The sequence below is a fragment of the Schistocerca gregaria genome, chromosome X, assembly GCF_023897955.1.
Source record: "Schistocerca gregaria isolate iqSchGreg1 chromosome X, iqSchGreg1.2, whole genome shotgun sequence".
In the NCBI taxonomy this organism is placed as follows: Eukaryota; Metazoa; Arthropoda; class Insecta; order Orthoptera; family Acrididae; genus Schistocerca; species Schistocerca gregaria.
Genome location: NC_064931.1, coordinates 161,198,591 through 161,220,303, shown reverse-complemented (window position 1 = coordinate 161,220,303; position 21,713 = coordinate 161,198,591). Strand labels below are relative to the sequence as shown.

Below are 21,713 nucleotides of genomic sequence, written 5' to 3'. Positions count from 1 at the left end.
AAAGTAAAGCTAAGACTTCTAAATGTAATTCATATAATTGAGAGAGTGTATTCCCATGTGAGAGCCACCTCACTTCTGTATGGAGAAGCAGATAATAATGAAAGCTTCCCATATGTTCACACATTATCGTAAAATGTCTTGACTTCAATGGCCATGGGGTTGTGTAATTAATAATTTGGAGAGATTCATCTAAAACTTTCTTGAATGAAGCAGGTATCTTTTTTTTGTAGCTGAAGAATGTCAGTGGACAGCACAATGGCTACTGCTGCAGTCCTTTGAGCTCTCTTTTATTTTAGTTATCGTTCCAACCGTTGGACTGGTCATAGCTTTAGCACCAACTATCCACTCATCAATGCAGATAGACCATAAAATTTCATTGGTGTTTACAAAATCATCCAACAAACAAAATATTTCAGCACCTGCTGTATTGACAGGTAGTGGTTTGCACAATTAGAGTTTCTCCTTGAAACATTGCAAATATTCATAAAGGACAAAAGCCAATAAATTTGCTAACCTCCACAACATCACTACATTCATCTAAGGGGGGTTTCAAAATGGACTTCACAACTTTACAACTGGGTTTAGTGTTATTTTGCAGGGAAACACATCAAGCTTTTTTACCTTAAACTAAAGATGTTGTATGTTGCTTCTGTTGGTTGTCCTGCACACATCACATTGGAAGTCAATTTTTTCCCAAACTTGCTGTAGCATTACAGGTGTAACTTGCTCAATGGTGGCATAATATCTTGCTCTAAGTTCAGACAGTATTGCAACTAATGGAGCACTGGCAGAGTTTTTGCATAATATATCCAGTGTGGTGCTTCAGGTGATTGTTCTTCCTTTGGCCATTGTCCCTCCTCATTAATTTCATCTGGGGGCTTTCCTTGCTATGAAGGAAATGGAGAAACTGCTCACTTCTTTAGTGATCAAGACTTCAGTCATCAATCCATGTTGAAAGTAATAAACTGGACAAAAAGTAAATGATGCAGCAGGTAGTGCACTCACAAAGGAGGTTTAACATTGAATGGTGTTTCAGACTGCATATATGCCAGTGAGTGCTCTGTTTGGAAGACTAAGCTTGCACCGTTTCAGAATATCGTGCACATAAGGTTTCTGCACATCGAGTGCCATGAGCTGCGCACATGTGTCATCTGGGGTGTTGCAGATACAGTTGACCTGGGAGGTCACATCCACTAGCACTAAACTACATTTGGGTCCTCACTTGGGAACCGGAGCCGCTGCTTGGCAACAAGGCCTGATGTATACATACATGTATTGTTCAAACAAACAAAAATATGATATTGATGAATTGGGATTTTACATTTTTAAATTAATAATTTTACTCATTTTTTACAAGTTTTTGCCATGGACACCCTAGTAAAAGCCGGTGGACCCCTTAGTGGTCTGCAGGCCACTTGCTTCGAAGCCCTGATCTAATATATACCAATTTCCATACATTGTGACTTGTAGAATCAGGTAAAAATACTGAAATCATTCATACAGTGATAGTTTGTTCAAGAAGTTACATGTATAAAATCCAGCTGGCTCTTCATGCATGTGTTTAGACACCATAAGTACATTAAATGATACATTCTCAATAAAATAATGCAGGAATTGCCTTAAACTAATGAACTGTAGGAAAACATGGTGTATTTATCTGGGTGACGCATGACTTTGTCTTTTTCTGGAAGTTTGAATTGATTTGTTACACTATGGTAGTCACAATATGAAACAAAACAGTTGCCAATGGAAGCCAGGAACTCTCACAATCATTGCAGTCTGGGATGATACAGAAAAGTGATGTAATTAAGCCAGGACAAATTTAATATTGAACCTACAAGATCGTGCAGGCCATGGTGAAAAGAGATACACTGTCCTAGCACTCTGGTCACGCCCATTTCCTCAGACAAGACATCTGGGAATTCAGTACACGCAGCTTTAATCTTATTTTTTCAGAAACTGATGTAAATTAGCTAGCTGGTCATCTAATGAATATGACTTTCACACACTAGCTGCTTCCTTACAGGGTTTGTTACAGGCCACCATCATTATCCTCTGTTGCACATGCTGGCAAAACTGAAACTACATCTGTGACTTAAAATAAAATTGTTGTCCAGACCAAACAGTAATTTGACTCACATTGGCTATAAAATTCCCTCCCAAAATACACTTCATGGCCAAATTTTTTATGAGCTTCATGCCAACCTTCCTAGAAAACTCACCAAGCAAGGCCTTGATTCATAAACACCCTTTCACAACTTGATTTAACTGCTGTCGAATATTACCACTTATCTGCTACCAAAATTTCCCACCTACAGATTCCGTGATGCTCCAAAAATTGTCTATATCAACAGTGAAGATCGTGCTGTCTAAATCCAGCGATACGCAGATTGGTCCATTACTCTATACCGTGCAAACAACTGGTAAATGTCACCTTCTGTTATCCTTGAGGGCACTGATTGACCTACCCTACCTTGGTGTTACTGTCATAACTCTTCACTTTTGTTCCACATACATTTCCTCCCTACATGTCCAGGCTTACCACCATTCCAACACATTACCTTAGATGCCCCCCTTCCCATATGCCATATTGAATTACTGTTTGATTGGTACGCCTTTCTATAACGATTTTGCCCATCCAAATCTTTACTCTTTCAAGCCCTTCTTCTCGTGGCATAGTTATGCCTGCATGAATCCACATATTCCATTTCCAGTATTTACTTTACTATGTCATCTAACTGAGCCAATGTCTTAAAAAACCTGACAAAATATCACTCTCTGTCTGCCCCCTCTTGAGGCTCTGTCCCATAAATATGACTTACTACATGTTCTTCAGTATACATCAATTCCAAGACCACAACACTTCTTTTAACTTGCTAATTTATTAATGATTCCTGAATCCCCTGTTGACTACTATACTGACAATAGATTAATTCTTGTAGAGTTCTGTGCAGAATTAATCTGCAAAGCCTAGCCAATAATTGTCTCAATGTATTATTTTTCTGTGGTGTTTGCAATACTTCTTCATGCAAATTATCTTTCACCAGTACAGCAGTAAATCTCAAGGCATCTAAATCACTCATTTCCTTGATGCATGTTCCTTTTTGAAATTCCACCATAAAATACAAAAATTTGACTACATGGTAACTGAATTCAAAGCTAAATTAGAACATTCATTCAAAAATCCTGTGACAGGTTCTGCAACCTAGCAAGCAAGGTATCATAGATTGTTCACCTTGCCTCCCTATTGCAGTCTCTCTTATTTAAATTCACTACCAAGGTTACTCAGTTTTCTATTACAGGTCTGCAATCATTCATTAATAGATTCTACATATTTCTAAACACTGTTCCTGGTTCTTGTCAACACCCATTGTGTCATTCATTCCATCCACAAGGTGGTTAAAATGGGACTGCAACCTCTGTATCTGACAACACTCCTCATTTTGCATGACCTCTTAACATTTCTTCAAATGCAGCACAAGTTGTGGCAGCTGCCAAACTTATCTCATTTGGCTCAGTAATTTTCTGTTGTAGTTGTTCAATCAGTTTATGGACAGTCCCTTTAGGCTCTAGATTCCATCATTACCTCATTCATAAATTAAATCTCTTTGCCTCAGAAAGGCTGGCATTCTGGAAAATATCAATAGCATAAGGAAACAGAAAACTGCCTTAATCCAACAAGAAAATTTTGCCCTAATACAATTAATCAACCACCTGTGCTACCAAATTTTACATGCAGGATTAAAGGGTGGAACTGATTAAATGAGTTCTGGTTAAAAGTACAACACATACATACATTTATTGACCACTTAAGCAGAATATATAGATTTATTTTAAGAAACAACCTGCCCAAATAACTGCAATGTAGCACAGCAGTGAATTGTAAATAAAACTGAAATCCAACAAAAATTAAATCAATTGCGTACCATAATAAAAGAACCACAAACAAATTGAAATAATAAACTTCCAGTTCATATTGAGTTTAAAAATGAAATTTTTAAAAGATAACCAACTCCACTGAAATCACAATCAGTTAATACATTACAATTTATATAAATTTAAAGAAACATGATTAAGGAACACCATTAAAAAATAAATAAAATAACAGCAGGTTGGTGAAAGCAGCTTCAGCAAAATCTAAATTTATATGAACTATAATGATCAATATAACTGTAGCTTCGTATGTGTGTCCATGGCCATCAGCCATTGCGTTCTCCCGTAACATGTATCTTGGTATTTGAACATCACTTCTCCTTAGCATATACAGATGCAACGAAATACCCCAGACTAACCTGCAATAGTTCAGTGTCAGAAAGAGGCAACAAACCTTTTCTTATTCTCTTAACAGTCATGTTCTAAATATATTGCCCATGTCCAGTCAAACAACACATTAATCACAATGTACCAAATATCTAGCCAAGCGAGTGTCCGCTTAATCACGCACCAACAGAATGAAATCTGTACTGTGTACAGCAACATAATGCTCTGTTGGCAGACAATTTAATGTGCTCAGTTCAAGTACTGTCTAGCAATTTACTATTCATGGAAAAACTGTCAGAAAATGCCAATTTAGCAAGAAGCAGATTAAAGTATCACTTCAGGAGAGAATGCTCGCTAACACACCTAACCACATATACAACACATGCGTTTCTGACCTACCAGGAGCCTTGACACACTATAACAGGTTCCAGTAGCTCAAGTCTGCTCATGTAAGCCAGTGCACAAACACTGCTGTATATACATACAGTAACCACACACAAACAGGCCCAACTTTCATCTCACAGCTGTGCTTCCATGTTTGACCAGCACTGTGCCGTCTGCTTGCTCCATTACCATTTTTCTTACTTGCTCTCTTCAGTATCTTCACATGTGTGACAATGCCGCTACACTGCATGGTAGTCACAGATACTTAACAGGGCAACAGTGGCTTGATAACAGTCAGGGAGCAGAACCCTCTGAGAAGGAAACAAACCAGCAATGTGAGTCAATTTTTGTGAAGCAGAGAATCCAAACCCAAGCAAAGATGAGCACAGGATGAACTCAGCATGTGGCTGCTGCAGACACCTAATGGCTAGTCAGTCTGCACAACATACAGCACTGTATGCTCGGTGAGATCAGCTGTGATTGAACTCCGCAAAAGTATTGGCCCGCCCATTCTACTGCTGCCTGTGGGTAAACACCTCTGCCAGTGGGTATGCCCTGTGCCCATATCATGTGTCATGTGCACTTTTCATGGGAGGTTTTTGCACTATCCTGCTGTGCTACCCACCCCAGCTTGTCTGCCTCCATTGTGACGTCTGATGGCAGGGACACTAAAGCATCTGTGCATACTTCCAGATAAACACTGTCCCAGCTAGAGACTTCCTGCATACAAGGCAGAGGGAAGTATCGTCAACCTAGAAACCTAGGCCAGGTAGTTCCAGACTTAGCACAGATTTAGACAAAGGTGGCCATATCAGTCTATTTTTTAAAAAGGTCACGTGTTACAGGAAAGTATTTCACTGAGAGGGAGGAACTGAAGATGTGTTAGCAGAGCAGTTTACATTTTTTCTTCATTTTCAGTTCCCATTTGAAATGATAAGATGCTAAGTAACATAATTAAAACAGCTTTCTTTAGTCAAATATGTACATACAAGGCCGACATTTTTGTACAAGTGTATACATGGATCTTTGTGTCATTGTTGGAAATTTATAGATAGTTCATCAGTGCTGTATAAGTTGTAAGCTTGGAAGCTTCCCCATAAGTCCTTATGCTCCAAGATTTCTAACATGCATTTTTCAACTTGCTGATTATTTATTTCTATGTCTGGATATCTGCAGCCTGGCATATTCCGTAAATTACTCTTCAAGTTTTTTGTATTTTTGTAGTTTTATGGTAAGTTAAAGATATGCTAAATATATTAGCATCATCACTCTTGCTTTGTCTTAACTCTCAGTACACTAATAATTGTAAACTTAGATAAAATTATTTATTTTTCAGCCCAAGGGACTGGGAGTATAGAAATGGAAAATTGAATTACTTTCACAGAATTAGAAAGCGTTGGCATTAGCAATCTCAGAGAAAATATCTTCTTGTGTATGAGGGTACAAAGCACTGCAATGAATCACAAAACCCATTTTTTCAGCTAGCTCAAAATCTTGAGAACTAAACATAACTGAAAGGCACTTTGAAATGACATATTGCCATGGTAACAGATGTTATTATACACAAGTGTGTTATAACAGTGATGTTTGTTGTTATTATTTTTAGTAATTTTGCTGTGTTTAGATTTTTCTGATATTTTAGTTTTGTTCAAGTATTAGTGGTATTTGTCTTCCTATTTCACTAGCAAATTATCTGTTTGATTGAATTCTTACTTCTGCCTCACTGCATTTTTTCAGTTGATAATCCAATTTCTTCTAGCTCTCTACAGTAAAAGGATTGAAAAAAGGTCCAAATGTCATCTTTCCATTCCTTAGAATGAAAAGACAACTACTTTTCTTATGTTTTGCATACCCATTGTCATTCATCTTGTGTGTTGAAGTGTTTCGTGAGTGACACTGTTAGGGTCAGTATTACCATTAGATAAAATTCATGACTTAAATCATTAGCAACATAAAAGTGATTACCTGATTTAAGTGGTTTTTTGCAATATATTATTGGAACTGAATTCATTTAATTTACATTACTGCAATAGCAAAAACAATCCAACCGTCTCTCCCGATACTACAGCTAGTACTACTGCAAATAATACCATCAGCGGTGTTGCTCTACTAGCTGTCCCCAAAGTTTCTCCATAAATTTCTTTCTTCTCATATTTTTTTGTCATAAAGGTCACATTTTTCTACAGCTGTGTATGTATCACCCCACGATTTTTATTCAGTCACTTCACCATAGGTTTTGCTCATTCTCCAACACTACAACCATTTTAGAATTTCCTTAGGCTGTTGGTTTATTTGCACCTTTATTTTCAGATATTTTATGTGTACAGAAGTGGTTTTCTTACAGGAATTAGATTATTTGAATAACATATTTACCCATCTTTTAAATATTTATTGTTAGTGAATTGCATAGGATAATTACTTCTCACAAAGAGATGCAATATCAAAAGTACAGTTTTTTCTATAAGTATATCATTTATTTAGAAAATTTCTGAAACAATTTAAAACAAGATATAACACGTAAGTGCACAACTGAACTAAATTGATGTGTGGAGCACAGAAACACGTAATAGAAAACAGCATTCATACTATCTTTTCCCTTTTTTTACGTATTGCTCCATCCAGTAATTTCTTTTATTGTTGAGGTATATCATGTAAATGATTTGATTGCAGTGATGGTCAGATATGTGTGATACACAGCAATAACTGAAGTTTTTTTCCCTTCAAAGTTTAAAGTAATTCCATAATTCCATGTATGCAACGGTGCAGGGGGAAGAACTCTGACAAAAAATGAAAGTTTCTGTTTTCTTTCTGTTTATGCCTCTTTGCTTAACTTTACAGCAATACTTGTTTCATATATGAAAGGAACTAATTCTACTTCCTGGTTCAAATATGGTGGTAGATGATTGATGTAAAACAATAATAGTCAGTGAACTTACATTTAACCGTATGAACTGACTGTTATAATCTTTACCCAGACAAATGATACAGCATTGCTCTGTGATTTTTCTGAACAGTCTAATGTAATTTTCTGTGTCCTGTATCTTAAGACCTATACCTGGCATGTGTTTAACCGTGTACACCATAAAAGTATAACTTATCTCTTCGTAAGTTACGGGTGATACATGCCTTGTATAAATTTAAGAATATCACAACACTTGATATTTTACCATTTAAACAATTTATAGTGTGAATCCTGTTTCAGTAGAATAGACCATTTGTGCTGAGCTTAGGTCCCATTATGGCACAAGTGGATAACAACTCCTAAGTACACTCCTTTCTCTCAAAAATCATAGAAATCATAGAAAATCATAGAAACATAGCGACTACCTACTAACTACTGATATCTGTGGAATCATCTTTAGAGCTAAGACTGAAAATCACATTTTTTTATAAGTGCACATGATTACCCAAAATTAATTGTGTGCTACACATGTGACTATAGACATTATATATTATAAGCCAACAATGATTTGGTGACCTGTTGTAAATGTTAGCAATCCCTGTGAACTTTAGCTGTTGAGGGATAATGTTCCTTTTCTGGTAGGGAATGTAAAAGATTCTTTAATTTCTCTGATTTTTCTCTCCATCATTCTGTGTTTTGCTGTCTCTGTTGAACTGTTTGTACCAATTTCCTCATCTACCTCCAAAAGGTAATTATTAAAACTATTTGCTGTGCATGAACTACCTTCAATAATGTCCCCATTCTCTTTAAGAGAAATAGTGTCATATCCTACAGCTTCTTTCCCTTTCTCTCTTTTAACAATATTCCATAATGATGCTGTAACCTGAAATTGTAATTTCATACAAGATCTGCATAAGTATAGAACCTATTTTTATAAATTTCCTTTATACTGTATTTTAGAATTTCGTTTTTAATTTGTAAATACTATGAGTTGTTGCTCATTTTATTCATTATTATGTAGATGCTGGTTCTGACTGTATTTTTATACTTTTTTTGATTCAAGATATAGTTAATGATTACCTAGTGTTATATTTAATTATATTTTCTAGAAACTTGTTCTCCAAAATTAAAACAAATTTATTAAAAATATGTTAAATTCAAAGCTGGTATTGTTTTAATTTCACTTTTATTTAATATTTTTCAAGCTTTCTTTCAAGTCTGCAATTAATTTTTCATAATCAGCCATTTCTGTATTCACCATTGTCTTTAATTGGTTATATACTCTTATTGCCAGTAAGTTATGTAATGAGACTGTGTGAATACATGTCTGAGAGAACAGACACCAGGGTTTATTCAGGCTCTACTTATTTGTATACTGTTGACCATATTCCTGCTTTTAATTAATGTAGGGACTGTTTCTTTATCAACACTAGAACTCAATGTATGTAACGATTTCCTTTTCGACTTTTCATTCCAGTGGTTTTATTGTCTGAGACAGACAAATTACATTAATTTGCTTCTAGATATTGAGGTTTTTCTAAACAAATAAACATCATTTTTAATTTATCCCCCCCCCCCCCTTTCCCCACGACCACCCTGATGCAATGAAGTAAGATAATTTCACCTTTCTCTCCATTCTCGGTGAACTAGGGATCCTCATGAATTTCTTTTGCTTGTTTGTATGTTGTCTCGCTTCTGAAACTTGTCTAAAACAAGATTTCTCTTCTGATAATAATAATTGCAGAAACTTGTTTTTGTGTAATTGTGGGCCCTGTTATGGTTTCCGCTAATAGAGCTAATGATTTGTGTTTACCCTCTCTATTTGAATTTAGGCCTTTAAAAGTAACTATGTCTCCTTATAGTACAGGGTTATTTGTAAATACCTCCAGGGTTTCAGAAGATGAAGGTGCAAAAACTACAAGATGTACAGAAAATAGGTACATATCAATGGAAAGCGTATTTTTCCAAGTTTTTAACTGACATTACGGAGCTCAGTACAGGCACTGTATGTGATGTGAAAACATCAATACAGGCATGAACTTCACTGAAAATGTTGCTGCATCTGTCCGGCATGATATGACAACAACAGCCTGCTTTCGAAATCTGTTCATGGGGTTGCCTATCTGCAGGGACGAACTAATTCTGTGTGGCAATAAGGATCCCAAGATTGGGCTAGTGTCTTCACATGCCCACTCCTTAGTAGTGTGGTCTGCAACTACATCACAGTGCGTATAATGATTTGAAACTCAGCGAGATGCTCTGTCCATCAATATGAGTCATTTTTATACATATTGTAGTTATCACCCCAAAACCACAGAGGTACTTACGAATAACCCTGTACAATGTGGAACACCCCTGATAAGTGATCCTACCAGCATCTGAAGGAGTCCCTTCAGTTCTGTGTTCCGCCATTTGACACTTGAGTTAAACTGTGGCTGATCGTGGCAACACATGAGCTTCATAAAACCTAAATTTGTGTTTTCACTAGCTGTCATTATTTTGCAATGGTCACACCTAACATTATATTTTATGTTCTTAGTCAGGTTACTTCCGTTTCAATTTTTCCTGTAACTGTTAGCCTACACTTGTCCCATAACTGACGTCTTCATTTTGTATGCTTTTTTTTCCCAAATTTATTTTAAGAATTCTTGCTATTCTCCTGATGCTCACTTGTTCATTAACTGAAGTTGAAATGTTCGAAAATATTGTTCCATCTTAGCTCTTTGCTTATGTTTTCATGGAATAACTACCCCCTTTCTTTTAATAAAAAAAATTTAAAAAATTTTAAAAAAGAAGACTGGTATGCTTTAAACATTACACATTGGAACTATACCTCTTGCTGCCTCATGCCATACTCACCCTGTTCTTTTCTCCACTACAGTTGTCCCAGAGAAACCGGAGGCTTCTATTGATTAATTGGTTCAAGGAGAAATGTGCACTTTTTACTTTGTTTCAGTTTATATAACACAACAATAACACTTACATTAAGGGAAACACACTTAAATTATATATATATATATAACTTCAAAGAAATGCTTAAAAATGTCTCTTATTTCCTATAGAATGTAAATATTTTTAGATTAAAGGAGACCACTCACTGAAAAGCAGAAGTATTGAGTTGTTGACAAACACACACAAAAAGAAAGAAAATTTGCTGGCTTTTGGAGTAATGAGCTAGAGACAAACATCGACCCACCCACTCACCCACCCACCCACACACACACACACACACACACACACACACACACACACACACACACACACACACGTCTGTGCTCCTGCATGACACCAGCTCGATTTGTCATCCATCCTTTGTTATTGACTCTTAATGTACGTCACTTTTTCTCTCCTGTATTTTCCATCTGCATCTTTTCCTACAATTTCCGTCTAGCCTTGATTGTGCACATGTTTTGCAAGTTCTGACCAACATGGTTGCACACAAATTTTGTTACACCCTATAACATTGGACACAGCTGTTACAACTGCTTTGCATGCTGTTCTACCTACCATCAGGCCACCAGGTCACACTTATAATGCCTTCTAACTACTACATTTCACCTCTGAATCCACCCACACCTCCTCACACATTGCTCCCGTCACAATTTTACATCTTTCCTTTCTCTTTTTCAAGTGTGACAATAACTTATGCATGATCAAATATCCTCAAGTCACAAAACTATTGTATTGTCTTCAGCACAATTTCCTCCTTCCTTTTTGCTTTCCGAGCACACACTCTTTTATTCACTTCCCCATATAACCACCTAGCTTACAGCTTTCTATGTCCCATGATCCAAACACAATCCATACCCCAATGGACCCATGCTCCATCTATCTGCACCACTTCAGAAAAATATCCCTTTCCCTCACTAAAACCCATTCCCATATACTATTCCTTAAGTGCAGCCTAGGCCATGTAATTCTTCTGCCCCCTCCTCCCCTGCCAAATATCTAACCATAAAAAATTCCAATCTCTGGATCTCACACCTCCTTTCAGAACAGCCTTCACCTTTTCAGATTCTGCTAGTCCCTGCCCCTCACACGCTGCAGTGCAGAAACACTTGCCCTGCACTGTAGAAACACTCCTTCTTGTCACAGGCATCCTTGAACAACAGTTGCTCCCTCTGCAAGATACTGTTGCTGTGAAATCCTTACTACATACACCACATCTCCAAAATTGAAACCCTTGCACACCAACACCTGGAAGAGCATTCTCGACATCACCTCTATAAACTGCCCATCCTGTTGACATTTCACTCCCACCTCAGGGCACAACTATCCATCAGTTCCATCTCACTCACAGTGAACCACTTCCTCAAACCCTCACAGCATCCAGATCCTGCCTACCTGACCTTTTCAATTTACATCTTCCATATCTGCCTCCCAACACTCTACAAAATCCAGAACCCAAACAAACTCAAAACACTCTTGTTAACCTTGCCTCCGAAAACCTCAAGCTGAGATAAGTTTCAGTTCTGTCCAAAGCCTCATCTTCAGCTCCACACCCAAGTTTAACCATGTTGGAGTCGTCAAAGACCTACTCTGCTTCTCCCAGTTCGTGCAATGGAAACACTTCTTTGCCATCAATCCCTGCCACTAAAGCCAACCTAATCCCAACGTTGAACTTTGCCTCTCTTGGTTCATACCACCGTCTGATATTGATACTCCCCCCACCCCCCTCCCAATCTAACCAACGCCTGGTCATCTTCCAGAAATTCCTTACCTCCAAAGTGGCATCACCATCTTCCCCAAGTCCTTCCAAAGAACACTAACCTTTCAGCAGAACAAAGGACAGCTATGCACAGTCTTAAAACATATCCTGCCCTGATCAACCTTCCTGCAGACAATGACTCCATCAGTGTTGTGATGAGCCACAGACACTACCTGACAGAAGGCCTCTGCCAACTCTCTGACTCCCCCACCAACAAGCTCTTCTATAATCATCCCACCTGGAAGTTCAACATAACCTCCAGTACCTACTGAAAGCCATAGGCTTTTTCCTGAACCTCTCCCCTAAGTCCATCTCCCTCCTAACCCCAACCACACCCTGCATATCCACTTTCTACCTACTCCCCAACATCCACAAACCCAACAACTCTGGATGCCCAATTGTAGTTGGTTATTGTGCTCCCACTGAAGAATTTCCACTCTTGTATAACCAACACCTCCAACCAATTGCTTGAAACCTAGCCTCTCAAATCAAAGACACTAACCATTTCCTTCAGTAACTCTTCACCATCCCCACCGCATTACCTCCTGGATCCCTACTTGTCACTGTTAATCTGTTGATGCTGCCGCCACCCCCCCCCCCCCCCTGTCCCCCTCCCCCTATATACCAACATCCCTCATACCCATGGCCTTACTGCAGTCAAACCATACCTCTCTAATTATCCTTCAGACTCCAAGTACACCACCCCATTCCTTATACACCTTACCAACTATAGCCTGATACACAATTAATTTTCTTTTGAAGCTAAGGTATGCAAACAAACAGCTATGGGCAACTGAATGGTATTCTCCTATGCCAACCTATTTATGGGTCTTCTAGAGGAAACGTTCCTAGCCTCCTAAATTCTATGCCACAGTCTGGTTCAGGTTAATTGATGATATCATAATGAACTGGGCTGGAGAAGACACTCTATCCTCATACCTTCACAACCTCAACACCTTCTCTCCCACCTTCCTTCACCTCGTCCTCCTCAACTCATTGTGCCATCTTTCTGGATGTTGATCTCCACCTCTCTGATGGCTCCATCTACACATCTGTCCACATTAAACCCACTAACCACCAACAGCACCAGCATTTTGACAGCTACCATCCATTCGACACCAAAATATCCTGCACACGTGGGCTGACTAGGCATTAATGGTGTATCTGCAGTGACGAGAACTCCATTGTCCATTATGCTGAAGGTTTCATGAAGATCTTCACAGACAGGCACTACCCTACATACCTAGTTCGCAAAGAGATTTTCTGTGCCATATTTTCACACAGCCCCAAATCTCACACCACCGCCATGACACACACCACCACCCCAACAATCAGCTACAAAGGAGTGCCCCCCTCGTCACCCAATATTACATGGAACTAGAAAAACTGAAGCATATCCTTCATCAGGGCTTTGAATATCTCTCATCATGCCCTGAAATGGGGGCATCATACTAGTCCATACCTGTCACTCCGATATGCAACCCCTTGTCACAGGAAATAACCTTGTGAAAGACGAAAGTGCAAGACCTGCCCTATCCACACATCCATCACTTCCTGCTCCAGTGCTGTCACAGGAATACCGTACTCCATCAGAGGCTGGGTGACCTGTGAAAGCAGCCATGTCATATACCAGATGGCTGCAAACACTGCACTGATTTTACTGTACGCATTACTACCAATCAGCTGTCCGCCAGGATGAATGACCACTGCCAAACCAGACCAATAACAAAAGTTGATCATCCAGTGGCACAACATGCAGCTGAGCTTAACATGCTCGATTTCAGTGGTCGCTTCACAACCAGGGCCATCAGGATCCGTCCCTCCACCACCAGCTCTTCTGAACTATGATGATGGGAGTTATCCTTGCAACACAGCCTTCACTCCAATAATCATCCTGGCCTCAATCTCCAGTAATCCACTGTCCCCACACACTCCACCCACAGTTTCACTTTCCTCTATCCTGTCACCCCTTCCAAAATTCATGTCCAGATGTCACCTTCAGCATGTGTCTCTCCGCACCAGCTCCAAGAACTGTGCATCACATGCCTTGCCCATGCACCTACTATCCCACCCTCCTGCATTCCTAGACAGCACACCAGCTGCCTCTCTCCAAGCCAGCCTCCCACTCATCAGATGAAATTTAATCATTGATAAGACAATTGCAGTGTAAAATGTACACAAATAGAGCTACATAGCTTAGAGACATTGTTTTATCATTAACTATATTTCTTGTCAGTAAGAAGGTGTTTATATGTGAACGTAGTGCAGAAACTGTCAGAAAGAAAGCAACTGAGACCAAAAATATGCATTGCTGAGTGTCTTAAGTACATTGCTTAAGTAGTAGAACAGATTGTTATTGAACTTTCGTGTAGGTTTTTACGTACTCTGTAGAGCCTGCATCTACCTGGTATCAGATGCTGCACTACAGAATATCATTGGTCTTAATTGTGTCTGTCCTGATTATGATGTATTAGCTTCTAAATAAATAATGATTGGTGATCCCAGATGGGAAGGATGTGCATGCTGCAAAACAAATACAGAATACAAATGTTTTACATGTTTGCTTTATTTGTATAGCTCTCTCAGCTTTCCAGTATTATGTTACTTAGAGCTCATATCTCTGCACTCTTTCCACTTGAGGCTCAATCACATTAATGACATTTGATCATTTTTTATTTCTTGATCAGTGAAAGTTTGCTTGTGTTCAAATTTTGTTCATCCTCCCTGCATTTCGTGGTACATAATGAGACTTGGTGTACTTTCAATATATTTTCTGTCATTTTCTTTTCTTTTTGGCCTCCATAGTCTTCTCCATTATTCAGTAATTTTCATTTCTTCCTGTATCACTTTGTCGTCTTACCTATTTATTGGCTTTTCCTTTCACTATATTTCTTTTATTTCTGCTGTATTCTTTGGTTATTAGAATTTCATCATTTCATTTATTGTTGCAGCTGCAACTTCAGTGAGAACTGTGACACATCACTAAAACATTTTTCTAATACAAAAGAGAAGCCGGATGAAAATCTTGGAATGTACATCAGAACTTAGGCTTTGTGTGATTTTCTTGAACCACTCTAGAAATTTCTCAGCATATTCTTCAGTGAAGCCACTTTTATCTACTATGTACTCTATCTGATCAAATGTACCGAGAAACCCCTATGTAATGCACAATTGACTACCAGATGTCACGAGATGCACACCTGCCAGTATAAAAAGAAGTGGAGAGGCAACTGTTGTCAGTAGAGAACCAGTAACAGCAGGACTCAATTAGTAGAGCTTAGTGACTTTGAATGTGGACTAGCTATTGGATGTCAACTGAGTAACAGATCCATCATGGACATTTCAGCCCTTCTAAAATTGTCCAAGTTGATTGTTGGTGATGTTATTGTGAAGTGGAAACATGAAGGAACAATCACAGCTAAATCAAGGCCAAGCAGACCTCATGTACTGATCAAGAGGGACCATCGAGCATTGCGGAGGATGATAGTAAACAATCATATGAAATCATCAGAAGTAACTACTCATGAGTTTCAGACTACTATCAGCAGTCCAGCTAGCACAATTAATGTGCACAGGAATTAAGAAGTATGGTGGTAGAATATTTGAGTAGCTCCTCATAAGCCACAAGTTGCTGTAGTCAGTGCTAAGTGATGCTTGAAATGGTGTAAATAGCAACACTTCTGGACAGTGGGTGATTAGAAATAAGTGATTTGGTGTGATAAATCATGCTATACCCTGTGGCAATCTGACAGAAGGGTTTGCATATGGTCAGTGTCTGGAGAATGTTACCTGCCATCATATGTATCCACTGTGAAGCACTGAAGGGGTAGTGTTATAATATGAGGTGTTTCACTATTTAGGGATGGCCCCCATATTCTACTGAAGAACATGCCAAATATGGAAGGATATGTACACATTGTACAGCATTGTGTGCTGTGTACAGTAGAGGAACAGTTCAGAAAAGATGATTGTATCATTATGACAATGCATCTTGTCCTAAAGCAGCATCTGTGAGGCAATGGTCTGTGGACAGTAACATCCTTGAATTGCAGTGACCTGAGCAGAATTGTGATCTGAATTCAATGGAACACTTTTGGGTTGAGTTAGAACATCATCTTCACTCCAGACCCCAGCATCCAACATCACTATCTTTTATTGTTTCAATTATTGAGGAAGAAGTGGCTACCATTCCTCCATAGACATTCAGACATCTTATTTGAAGTGTTCCCAGCAGAGTTCAAGTCATCATAATCGCAAGCGATGCACACACCCATAGTCGGGATACTTTCAGTCAGATAGTTTAGCTTCAGTAAGATCTCTAATAACTACATATGGCATAATATAACTCCATCTGGACCATCCGTTAGCATATTGGTCATTATTGTTTCCTAAACTTACTTCTTTTGTCTTTGATATCAACACATTTATGCTCTTTTCATATTTTACTTTGGTCTGTTAACTCTTTCACAAATAAGTTTGTCTCCACTAAGAAAGTGAAGTAATATCCCAATAGTGTTACAGCAACACAGGCCAACCAATATGGCATCACTGATATAAATATCTGAAATAATTCAATTTTGAAATTATGCACCATATCACATGGCTTTTACAGAGATACAAATTACCAAAAATGACAAGTTCATTAATGTATTTATGAGAAATGGTATTAGAAATTTGTAAATTATAACTTCATCAACACAGCAGCACAAGATCATCAAAACTATAGCAGTCACCTGCTATTTACAATTAAGCTTACATTACATATAAGAGGGCGTGTTGAAGAGTATAGCTCCAGATTTTTCATGTGAAAACCATTAAAACCTTTAAAATAATACAAATGTATTAAAATTCTAAATCTTTATTCTTCACGTCTACATACTTATTTCTCAATATAGTCATTCTGGCAACGAACACATTTCTCTCAATGAGAGACCACTTTAGAATGTTTAACTTCATTGACAGTACCACAACCTCACCTCTGCTTGCACTGCTTCATAACTATCAAAGTGAAATCCTCAAAGGTGTTTATTAAGTTTTGGAAACAGATGAAAATTGGATTGGATGAAGTTGGGACTATTCAGAGGATGATGAGTGACAGTGGACCAAGGCATTGGATTGTTGCAGGTGTCACAGTGTTCATGTGTGGTCTCGCATTGTCATGCTGAAGGAAGGGTTGCTCCATGTATGGACAAAGTTTTCTGAGATTAGAAATTTGATTACAGCGCACTGTGTCTCATAAACTGGCATAGTTACATTACACTTTGTGATGTTACGTGGTACAGTTCAGAGCCCTCTTGTGACAGAGGGTTGCAATTTGTGTCAGTGAAGTTTGAAAGTCAACCAAGTAATATGCATGACTTGTAATACCGCAACCAATATTAGGAACAAAATTTTAAAAAAAATCATGGGCACTACTTTTCAGCACACCCTTGTACATGTAAACTCATGGATATTTGTCAAATGGAACTAATTATATGCATATTTAGAAGAACGACACTCTATTGTTATAATACCATTATTTTGTAATGTCTCACCTGAAGGTAATCTGAAAATTGGAGTAAACATCATGTGCATGGCATTTAATTAGTTTCATTTGCAAACAGCAAATTAAGCTCTCAATAAAAGAAGTAGCTTTTATTGTGCGGTGTTCCTCTTTTCCCACGATCATTTGCCACCTTATACTTTTTGTATTACCTAATACTGTCCCAAAACAAACTTCCTGATTTTGAGCTCCTTGCAGCTTTCAGTTAAGGTGTTTAATATACATGACAATCATAATGAATGGAAATATTGTCCTACCTACAACAACTAAAAATAATTCATATCAACTAAAGCTTTTTGAATTGTAGGGCCACAGTTGGAAAGATGAAAATGTCTTGAAGATTGGTTGTGAAGACATCAAATAAATCTGAGATGGCATTCTTTGTCTTAACATTTATTGGCTGTGAATCATCTCCTATAGTACAATTGGGCTGAATCTTCCAACCAAGTCTGTATTTCATGTGATTTCTCTGTTATGGGGGAAATACCTTGAGCAGCTCATCCTGAAATAGGCCTGATATCACACCAAAGTTATGTGGGCTTTTAGGCATTCTTTTGTCCCAATCTACTTTATTATTCAGGCTTCTGAACACTTCACCAAGAGGAGAAAGTGTAGCTGCCTTGAATTCCTTGGTGTGTTACAAGTCTATAGAAAGAACGTTGTGGTGGAAACATATTTTGATATCCATATGGGGAAAAGCTTATCCCAGAATGAATGAAATTTGCATGTACATATATTACCCAGTTTAAATTCATTTGCCCAGTTTAACTATTACCATTTTCCCAGTTTAACTATTACATTAAGTGTGACTAACTTTGTTTTTAATGAATGGAATTTTCACTCACCACCAGAATACAATTTCCAGGCCAGTCAACAATTTAGTCTGTAATAAACTGAATGTCTCTCTAAACTCTTTAGCAGCTATTTTAGTACTAGTTTCACACAACACTGTGCACTATAGCTGCAATACAACACATATTAGATATAAGGCATCATTCTTTTGACTCCATTCCATTCATTCTCTCACTGTCATTTGCTGCATTCCTAACTGAAGACAGAGTGATCTGTTAGCATATAATATTGAAATCAGTTGCCTTAATATTACACCAAGTAACTCTTGTTTAAAAACTCTTCTTTCTTTTTCATTTATTGACATTAATAATTTCAGTTATAGATTGCTAACATATTACAGATTTTTAATTAATGTGCCTTCTTCACAGGAGGAGACAAGGTGATGAATTAACTGATTCATATCAATGTGAACAATAAGCAAGTTAAATGGATTAATATCTTTGTACTTTGTTGCTCAAATTGGGCAGGTACTAAGGTAAATAAGGAAAAAAGTAATGAGGAATAGGAAGTTAACATAAGTTGATCAAGTGTGAAACTGTTGTCTCCTGATTTCTGGTAAAGATGTTGGAGATGTACATGTATCTTGTGGGCTTCATGTTAACTGAAAAATGTAGGTATGGAATGAACTACACAAGATAATGCAGTGACAAAACACTAATATTGTGTTTCAAAGAATTCAGGTTCAAATCATCACGGAAGCATTTTGGATTGTTTTTGTACAGTGTGTGTAAATCAGTCTTTCCAGATATTGCCATAGCCAGTTACTTCCCATGCTCTCAACCAAATAGAGCAAGAGATTAGGTCTCTAATGACCTCAGTATCAGTGAAGCATTATACACTATGGTAAAAGAGTGAAATGGCAAAAAACAATAACAAATGCTTTGAATGTGTGATGCACATTCAGAACCCCGGTGTTACAAAATACATGCCATGTGCCAACTAATTTCCACTGTTTCATGGGCAGTCATCTACTTTGGCTTTAATTGTTACCTGTGCTACTTTCTGTGAGAAATACTAAATGTCATTTGAACTGAACATCATATGAAGTTCCTGCGAAGATATAGGTTTCATTTGATAATAATTTGACAAATTATGAGCAAGTTAGATTGCTACTCACCATATAGTGGAGATGCTGAGTTGCAGATATGCACAACAAAAAGACTGTCAAACAAGTAAGCTTTCAGCCAAAAAGACCTTCATCAGAATTGGACAAAACACACACACACACACACACACACACACACACACACACACACACACACACACAAACGAACCTCAGTCAGACACATGACCACAGTCTCTGGCTTCTGATGCCAGACTGCCAGCCACAGTGCATGGTGGGAGGAGCATTCTAGGTGGTGGAGGTAAGCAGGAGACTGGAGTGGGGAGGAGGAGGGATAGCAGAGTTGGAGTGGGGGACAGTAAAGTGCTCCTTGTGGGAGAATTCACAGGAATGAGATGGTGAGAGGGTAGGGCAGCTATGTGCAGGGGGGGGGGGGGGGGGGCAGTGGAAAAGTAGAGAAGTAAAAAGACTGTGGGCGTGTTTGTGAAATAGAGGGCTATGTAGTGCTGGAGTGGGAACAGGGAAGGGGATGTGGATGTAGAACAATGGCTAATGAAGGATGAGGGCAGGAGGGTTATAGGAATGTAGGATATACTCCAGGGAGAGTTCTCACCTGCCCAGTTCAGAAAGGCTGGTGTTGGTATCAGGGATCCAGATGACGCAGGCTGTGAAGCAGTCATTAAAATGAAGAACACTGTGTTGGGCAGCATGCTCAGCAACTGGATGGTCCAGCTATTTCTTGGAAACAGTTTGCCGATGGCCACTCATGCAGGCAGGCAGCTTGTTGGTTGTCATACCCATAAAGAACACAGCACAGTGGTTGCAGCTTAGCTAGTGGATCACAAGACTGGTTTCACAGATAGCACTGCCTCTGATGGGATAGGTGATGCTTGTGACCGGACTGGAGTAGGTGGTGGTGGGAAGATATATCGGACATAGCACTCTATACTTTTCATAATACTGTCATTATTCTGTCCTGGATTTTCCATTGTTTGATAATAATTTGTTTATACAAGCATCAGCATCTAATTTCTTGCACTATATCACAATTTATTTATTCAACTTTGTGGACTGTTTATATTGATATTATTTTCTATTAAACATTGCTTCAATTCTATACTTTATTTAACTGCTTTATGGTATACTGCAATATGATGTTCTGACGTACCTCGTATTTCCTCAATATGATGTTCTGACTTACCTCCTAATTCCTCAGCTCTTAAACACGGAATTCCAGTTTGTTGTAATTCTTGTTTAATCATTTCTGCATACATTCTTGTGCTTCTCATAATCAAAAACAGAAAGAACTGGTTTTGATGTCTGAAATCAAAAGTCAGTTCATCATTGTGGAGTGTGAGTCTGAAATATGTTCCTGACTTCAAAAAGCAGCTATTCATACTAATCATGTTGGAACCGATATTGGTAGATAGGAAACTCAAAAAGGTTTTTTGAACACATTACAAATGTTCAGTTTGTGCATTGTGAGTCACATGACACATAAACTAAAGTCACCACAGATTCTGTGTAGCATCTTTGGGTCAGTTAGTAGAATAACTGTAGGTACAAAATTGAAGGTCCCTGATTTCAAAAAGTAATTATTATTATGTAAGTTAATATCTTATATTTTTCAGCAATAATTCCTCTCTGAAACCTAGAATATCATTTCCATTGTCTTCATGATATTAGCTAATTATTTATCCACTGAATGCCCCCCTACCACACCTTGTGTCTCACTCCCTCCCTCCATCCATCTCTCTCTCTCTCTCTCTCTCTCTCTCTCTCTCTCTCTCTCTCTCTCTCTCTCTATCTCCCTCTATCTCCCTCTTTGGCTCTTTGTATGTAAATTATACATGGTCATTTGCACCACACATAAATCTTTCTATTTGTGCTTATTAATCTCACCTTCATTGGTATTTATTTTTCCTATGAGAACTGTGCAGTTTTCAGATGATCAGTTCACATTTCTGTGGTGTCTCCATATCATTACAAGTCAATGAGACAA

The 21,713-nt window shown here is 38.2% G+C and overlaps 1 protein-coding gene across 1 annotated transcript in view; it reads left to right on the top strand.

Moving 5' to 3' along the window:
* The window catches only part of LOC126297950 (titin-like), an 817,179-nt gene that overhangs the window by 734,052 nt on the left and 61,414 nt on the right, over positions 1–21,713 (top strand). The window lies entirely within an intron of this gene.